Source organism: Triticum urartu, chromosome 5 (assembly GCF_003073215.2).
Source record: "Triticum urartu cultivar G1812 chromosome 5, Tu2.1, whole genome shotgun sequence".
NCBI classification, from domain to species: Eukaryota; Viridiplantae; Streptophyta; class Magnoliopsida; order Poales; family Poaceae; genus Triticum; species Triticum urartu.
In genome coordinates, this window is record NC_053026.1 from 141,041,983 (window position 1) to 141,050,305 (window position 8,323).

At 49.2% G+C, this 8,323-nt stretch overlaps 1 long non-coding RNA gene across 1 annotated transcript; it reads right to left on the reverse strand.

Moving 5' to 3' along the window:
* Positions 1–254: 254 nt before the first annotated feature.
* LOC125508220 lies at positions 255–3,138 on the reverse strand. The gene is made up of 2 exons (XR_007283265.1): positions 930–3,138; positions 255–774 (listed from the first exon to the last, which is right to left on the reverse strand). It is a non-coding gene; the product is annotated as an uncharacterized LOC125508220 (long non-coding RNA).
* Between the last annotated feature and the right edge of the window lie 5,185 nt (positions 3,139–8,323).

Consider the following 8,323-nt stretch of genomic DNA (forward strand, 5'->3'; position numbering starts at 1 on the left):
TCCGAGGACCAAACGCACTGCAGTTGTTGATTTTAGTCAACTGAATTTTGAAACACGCGAAACAAACTGCACTTCATACAGAGGGGTAATGAGCTGCTACACACATTTCTAGTGAACTACTTCTTTTGTCCTCGGAGACAACGGTACTGCAGATGGAATGAAGTGTACCACATGGTCAAATTCATTGGACCGCATGGTGAAGACTAGAGAACTCCATTTTTACAGTTAGTGAAAGTAAACCCCGCGACAGAAACTAGTGAAGTAAATCTAAAAGGAAATTAACTTCTGTGTGATGGTTTTTTATTGTCGTTACAAAGGAAACCACAGGAGCGCACTGCACGCATACACACACCGCATTGCAAGCATACACATAAGTGAAACCACCATGTGTGACAATACAAATTGTTTTCTCAAAAAACATGACCGATGGGATGGACTACACTTTTTAAATAGCAAGCAAACCACAAGCATCGTTACAAATAAACTACATTTTTTACATAGCGAGCAAACCACAAAAAACTGGGAATTTTGCACAATATCCTGCCCAAACAGAAGCGAACAGCCTGCGATCACCGTCCTATAGAGCAGAGCAGGTACAGGGGTGTTGAAAGTGGACCACACATTTTTGGGGAAAATGAACCGCGCACACATGTTGGATGAGCTGAAAAAGATGCAAAGATTTCATCCATAGACTAGCCTCGCCACACACTTCTTATCCTTCCACCACCGTATGTGCCTTTTCCCTTTTATTTCTTCTTTGTGCGCACAAACAAGCTACAGCAGCAATATTCGACGGTAAAATCAGAGGAGAAAAAAGCTAAACAGTAGATACTTCATGGGACAATAGTAGTTGCTTCAAAAGTCTGCAGCGGTGAGGAATCAATTCAGAGAGGAAAAAACTAACACTTGGTCACAGGATGGAGGCAAACCTGCAGTCGGCAGCAGAAGCTATGATGTTTAGAGATAGCAGCTAGCGGTGGAGCAAGCGGAGGCCACGAGCAATGGATCAAACGACCTCCTTGGGACACCGCCACCTGCTGCTATGCTCCCGTAGCTACTGCCGCTCGCGGGACTGAGATGGATTCAGTGTGTGCAGGCGGCCGAATCGTTCAGAGCTGCATGCCCGCTCGCTCTGAGCTGCAAGACACACACACCGCACAACGCCACCCACGAAATCAAACTGCATCGGGAGCCTCGACTGTCTTCAGGCCAGCTCACAGGAGGGAAGGGGATGCAGGAGATCTCGTCGGAGGCCGTCGGAGATCTCACCTGAGGAACTCACTGCCCGTGGTCCAGTGGTCGGGGGACGGCCGAATCCGTGGACGGAGAGCCACCGAAGTCGTCGGCCACCACGCAGCTGAGGGGGAGGGGCGAGTGGCCAGGGGTTGGGCGGCGCTGGCAGGGGGAGTTGGTATCTAGGAGGACGGAGATGGCTCACGGTAGCCCTGGTGGCGTGGGGATCCGGCTCCCCCGCTGGCCAGCGGCGAAGCGAAGTGGTAGGAGGTAGTGGTAGGGGCCGTGATTGGAGAAGGTGGAGGGGGCCTCGCGAGCAAGGGCGACAGCAGCACGAGGCAGTGGAGGTGGTGGGGCAGTGCCCGGCGGCGGAGTTGGGGGAGGTGTGACCGGAGTAGGTGGTCGGGGTGACGAATAGAAGGTGCGATGATGCCGACCAGGAGGTAGAGGAGTCGGGGTGGCGCCGGCTATGAGGAGGAGGCGTCGGGGCGGCGCCGGCCGGGAGCAGGAGGAGGCGAGGAAGCCGGGATTCGTTTCGGGTAGGACGCGCCGCGCGCAGAGAAGGTGGGGAGGGTGGGGCGACTGCTCGGGTGGTGCGCATCTCGCCGGAGAAGGTGGGCCGCGCTGGGCCGGCTTGGATTAGGGTAGGTGGCGTGCGGGAGGTGGGGTGGGGATTGGTTGATTTGTTTGTTTCGGGTGTTAGTAGAATAAGAGGAGGTGTTAGCAGAATAAGGTCTTAAGGGGTGTTATTAGAATAGACCCACCCTATATATATAACTTAAAGTGGCAAAATATTGGAAAGTTTGCTGTGGTTAGTTTATAGATAAAAGCAAGCAAATATACCATGTAATGAACATATATCTAATACAAATTAAAATGCCACGGAAAAAATCATCTTTAAAAAGTTTGTCATGGCATGTCTATGCATATAGTACAGAACTTAAGGTGCCGTGGAACAAAAGTATTTTTAAAAAAATGCTCCGTAAAAAATATGGCAAGTTTTTTTTTGAAAAATGGACACATGGAAAATTTAGGAGATTTATTCTTTAACATACATGGTGAATGTAGCAAATTGCCAAGGGCACATGGCAGATTTTAATATTTCTATTTAAAAAAAGATGGCAAAATTAGGAGTTTGCCATGGGCACATGGTAAAATTAGGAGAATTGTTCTTTGAAAGAGATAAAAAATTAGGAATTTTCCCAAGGGAACATGGCAAATTTAGGAATTTGTTTATTCAAAAACATGGAAAAATAAGGATTTGTACCATGATATAGAAGAGAAAATTGCATGCTACAAATATTATGCAACAAGAACTCTAATTGAAGTATATTTAGTTGCCAAGGTAAGACAATGACAATTACAATGGACAAATAAGACAAGCTGCCATATGGTTTGAGTTAGCAGTTTTTCCCCATGGCATACTAGGTGTTATCATCTAAAAATGGTACACGAAACTTTTTAAAACCCAGTTTGCCATCTTTAGACTTAACCACAACAATACAGATATAAGTTTACAACAAACGAATAATGAACAGAAGCCAACTCTAATGATGCCTGCAATTGAGCTAACAACGGATTGTTTTATCTTGTTCTTGTTTGTAGAATCAATCAAATCGTGTACTAAAAAACAAGAACATGAGAAAAAGATAAAACAACATGCCTCGAGCACTAAGTATGAAAGCAGAACTTGACCTAATTGCTGCCATAGACATCAGGTGCTAGTGCTATTTATCCATCTTTTTGTTCTTGACTACCAGGGTCGCCACCCTCAACAAAAGCCTCCACGTCAACATACACGGACGTGGATGCAGGCCATCCGGTGCGAGTGACATGGTGAGTCCTCGGAGAACCGACAACACAGCCTTGGCGGCTGATATGTCCATTTTGCATCCTGCTTTTATATTGATATTTATTGCATTATGGGCTGTTATTACATATTATGTCACAATACTTATGCCTATTCTCTCTTATTTTACAAGGTTTACATGAAGAGGGGGAATGCCGGCAGCTGGAATTCTGGGCTAGAAAAGGAGCAAATATTATAGACCTATTCTGCACAACTCCAAAAGTCCTGAAACTTTACGGGAGAACGTTTCAGAATATATAAAAAATATTGGGTGAAAGAAGTACCAGAGGGGGGCCACCCACCATCCACGAGGGTGGGGGCGCGCCCTACCCCCTGGGTGCCCCCTGCCTCGTGGGCCCCCTGGCAGCCCTCTGATGCCCATCTTTGGCTATATGGAGTCTTTCGTCGAGGAAAAAATCATAAGCAAGCTCACGGGACGAAACTCCGCCGCCACGAGGCGGAACCTTGGCGGAACCAATCTAGGGCTCCGGCGGAGCTGTTCTACTGGGGAAACTTCCCTCCGAGAGGGGGAAATCATCACCATCGATCCTCTCGCCGGGAGGGGGTCAATCTCCATCAACATCTTCACCAGAACCTCTCAAACCCTAGTTCATCTCTTGTATCCAATCTTTGTCCCAAAGCCTCAAATTGGTACCTGTGGGTTGCTAGTAGTGTTGATTACTCTTTGTAGTTGATGCTAGTTGGTTTATTCGGTGGAAGATCATATGTTCAGATCCTTTATGCATATTAATACCCCTCTGATTATGAACATGAATATGATTTGTGAGTAGTTACGTTTGTTCCTGAGGACATGGGAGAAGTCTTGCTATAAGTAGTCATGTGAATTTGGTATTCGTTCGATATTTTGATGAGATGTATGTTGTCTTTCCTCTAGTGGTGTCATGTGAACGTCGACTACATGACACTTCACCATTATTTGGGCCTAGAGGAAGGCATTGGGAAGTAATAAGTAGATGATGGGTTGCTAGAGTGACAGAAGCTTAAACCCTAGTTTATGCATTGCTTCGTAAGGGGCTGATTTGGATCCATATGTTTCATGCTATGGTTAGATTTACCTTAATACTTCTGTTGTAGTTGCGGATGCTTGCAATAGGGGTTAATCATAAGTGGGATGCTTGTCCAAGGAAGGACTATACCCAAGCACCGGTCCACGCACATATCAAATTATCAAAGTACTGAACGCGAATCATATGAACGTGATGAAAACTAGCTTGACGATAATTCCCATGTGTCCCCGGGAGCGCTTTCCTTTATATAAGAGTTTGTCCAGGCTTGTCCTTTGCTACAAAAAGGATTGGGCCATCTTGCTGCACCTTATTTACTTTTACTATTTGTTACCCATTCTCTTACTTATCGAAAAGACTATGATAGATCCCATATACTTGTGGGTCATCAGGGGCCTCCGACGTTGCGCTGCCCGACGATCACTGCGAATCCCTGCTCTGCTTCTCTCGACGCAAACCTCATCCTTGAGGCGTCTCCCGCATGACGCGTAATGCCCAGATCAACCCTCAGTCGCATGCTCCACGGCGCACCATCAAACTCGACTCAAGCATGGGCCACCCTAGGGTCGAGTTGGCGTCGGCAACCGCGACCACTCGGTGGATGCAGCGGCACGGCCCTAGCGCGACGAGCTTGTCCCACGCACGACCAACTGAGGGAAGAGCGAGCAAGCCGTTGGTGCTCGCCAACCAATGGATCCACACCCCGGTGGTTGCCCGTCCTCGGCCTCTTCGTCTCCCAGGAGGCATACCCCCGACCAGCTCCCTGTCTGCAAATGCGGCGTCCCCGTCGTCAGCTTCCCTCGCATGCGTCGAGCGCGGAATCATGGAAGCATCGCGCTCGCAACCCTTCGCCGTCAACCTCGTCCTCCTTGTCACCCAGGCGGCGAACCTCGGCTAGGACCCCGTCTGCGAACATGGCGGCGGCAGAGCAGGGAGCGCGCGTGAGTTGTGGGGTGGGGGATGGGTGGAAGAGATAGAGGAGTGGCGTCGGAAGTGGATAAGCCTCATCCATCCATTCACTAAAGAGGAGCGATCGCGTAGAAAGCACATTTCAGGGCCCTCCCAATGCTCCACCTCGTACATGTGCTAAGCCTTCCACATAGTTATAAAATCTGATGTGGCAAGTTATTTAAGAGAAGAGAGATGGGTGTGGTGACTCCAGGAAGAAACAATGCTAAGCGTGTGAACCTAAGCAAAACATTTAAATGAAGGAAGCCCACCAATACATGAAGAGCTTTAGTTGCTAAATCATTAAATGAAGCAAGCTTAGCTACCACAAGTTAAGCACCTATGCATTGGGGAGTATAGTTGCTAAGCTATTTAATGTGCTTAGCACCTCATCTAAGCACCGATGCTTTGGCATCAGCCTCAACGAACGTTTGCTAAATCTGACTCACCCAGTCGCTAACGCGGAGATTCGTGCGGTTTAATCCAATGGCAATAAGAGTGTTAGGTGGGGAAGTCAATAAAATCTGAGGGTGACGTGATGTGAGGAGCGCCCCTCTCGCCCCCGCGTCGCCAGGAGGGCGACACGGGGGAAACCGCATCCGCCACTGACGGGCAACCCCCCCCCCTCCGCACACCCCCGCTGCGCCGCCGCCGGAGGGCCGGCCGGCGAAGCCACGCCGCACCCCGGGATGGCAGCGACGGGGCGAATCCGTTTCGCCCCCAAACCCTCCCCACCCTGCCCCGTCCCAGATCCACCACCTCCGCAGGAGCACCTCCCCGTCCGTTTTCGCTGCGCCGCCGCCGGGGGGCCGACCAGCTTGGTCATGCCGCGCCTCGGGAAGACGGCGGCGGGACGGATTTGCCCTTGCGCGCGCTCCCCCTCGCACCCTGCGTCGCGCAGCTCCTGCATGGGCGCCACCCTCCCATCTGCTACACTTTGCTGGTCCGGCGACGGGCCGCCGTGTGCCAGCCTCGGCCATAGGGCGCCGTCCCCTGCAGTTCTCCCTCCTCCGTGCGTGGCCCAGCCCTACTGGTGTTGCTGCCCTTGGATTGCGCGTGGGATCTACGGCCGGTCGCAAGGGTGTCTGTGGCATGCCTTCCTGCTGGCGGCCCCCTCGCCACCGGCGGCCCGTCCTCTCCCCTGAGCCACGGTGACGGCTCTCGCGTTGGCGATGAGTATGCTGTGCTAGTGGTGGTCTCGAAGCCCTCAAGGCGGGTGCTTGCCGAAGCTGCTCCGCCCCCGAAGACCTTGGACTCGCGTCCCTTCCGATGTCCATGGCTGCCGGCTGATAACCCACAAGTATAGGGGATCGCAACAGTTTTCGAGGGTAGAGTATTCAACTCAAATTTATTGATTCGACACAAGGGGAGCCAAAGAATATTCTCAAGTATTAGCAGCTGAGTTGTCAATTCAATCACACCTGGAAACTTAATATCAGCATCAAAGTATTTAGTAGCAAAGTAATATGATAGTAGTGGTAACGATAGCAAAAGGTAATAGTAGCAAAAGTAGTGTTTTTGGTATTTTGTAGTGATGATAGCAATAGCAACGGAAAAGTAAATAAGCGAAGAACAATATATGGAAAGCTCGTAGGCAATGGATCGGTGATAGAGAATTATGCCGGATGCGGTTCATCATGTAACAGTCATAACCTAGGGTGACATAGAACTAGCCCCAATTCATCAATGTAATGTAGGCATGTATTCCGAATATAGTCATACGTGCTTATGGAAAAGAACTTGCATGACATCTTTTGCCCTACCCTCCCGTGGTAGCGGGGTCCTAGCGGAAACTAAGGGATATTAAGGCCTCCTTTTAATAGAGTACCGGATCAAAGCATTAACACATAGTGAATACATGAACTCCTCAAACTACGGTCATCACCGGTAAGTATCCCGATTATTGTCACTTCGGGGTTAACGGATCATAACACATAATAGGTGACTATAGACTTGCAAGATAGGATCAAGAACTCTCATATATTGATGAAAACATAATAGGTTCAGATCTGAAATCATGGCACTCGGGCCCTAGTGACAAGCATTAAGCATAGAAAAGTCATAGTAACATCAATCTCAGAACATAGTGGATACTAGGGATCAAACCCTAACAAAGCTAACTCGATTACATGATAAATCTCATCCAACCCATCACCGTCTAGCAATCCTACAATGGAATTACTCACGCGCGGCAGTGAGCATCATGAAATTGGTGATGGAGGAAGGTTGATGATGACGATGGCGATGGATTCCCCTCTCCGGAGCCCCGAACGGACTCCAGATCAGCCCTCCCGAGAGGTTTTAGGGCTTGGCGGCGGCTCCGTATTGTAAAACGCGATGAATCCTTCTATCTGATTTATTTCTCCCCGAAAGAAAATATATAGAGTTGGAGTTGAGGTCGGAGGAGCTCCAGGGGGCCCACGAGGTAGGGGGGCGCGCCCTGGGGGCAGGCACGCCCTGATACGTCTCCAACGTATCTATAATTTTTGATTGCTCCATGCTATATTATCTACTGTTTTGGATATTATTGGGCTTTATTATCCACTTTTATATTATTTTTGGGACTAACCTATTAACCGGAGGCCCAGCCCAGAATTGTTGTTTTTTGCCTATTTTAGGGTTTCGAAGAAAAGGAATATCAAACGGAGTCCAAACGGAATGAAACCTTCGAGAACATGATTTTCTCACTGAACATGATCCAGGAGACTTGGACCCCACGTCAAGAAACAAGGGAGGAGGCCACGAGGTAGGGGGCGCGCCTACCCCCCAGGCGCGCCCTCCACCCTCGTGGGCCCCCTGTTGCTCCACCGACGTACTCCTTCCTCCTATATATACCTACGTACCCCCAAACGATCAGATACGGAGCCAAAACCCTAATTCCACCGCCGCAACTTTCTGTATCCACGAGATCCCATCTTGGGGCCTGTTCCGGAGCTCCGCCGGAGGGGGTATCCATCACGGAGGGCTTCTACATCATCACCATAGCCCCTCCGATGAAGTGTGAGTAGTTCACCTCAGACCTATGGGTCCATAGTTATTCGCTAGATGGCTTCTTCTCTCTTTTTGGATCTCAATACAATGTTCTTCCCCTCTCTTGTGGAGATCTATTCTATGTAATCTTCTTTTTGCGGTGTGTTTGTTGAGAGCGATGAATTTTGGGTTTATGATCAAGTCTATCTATGAACAATATTTGAATCTTCTCTGAATTCTTTTATGTATGCTTGGTTATCTTTGCAAGTCTCTTCGAATTATCAGTTTGGTTTGGCCT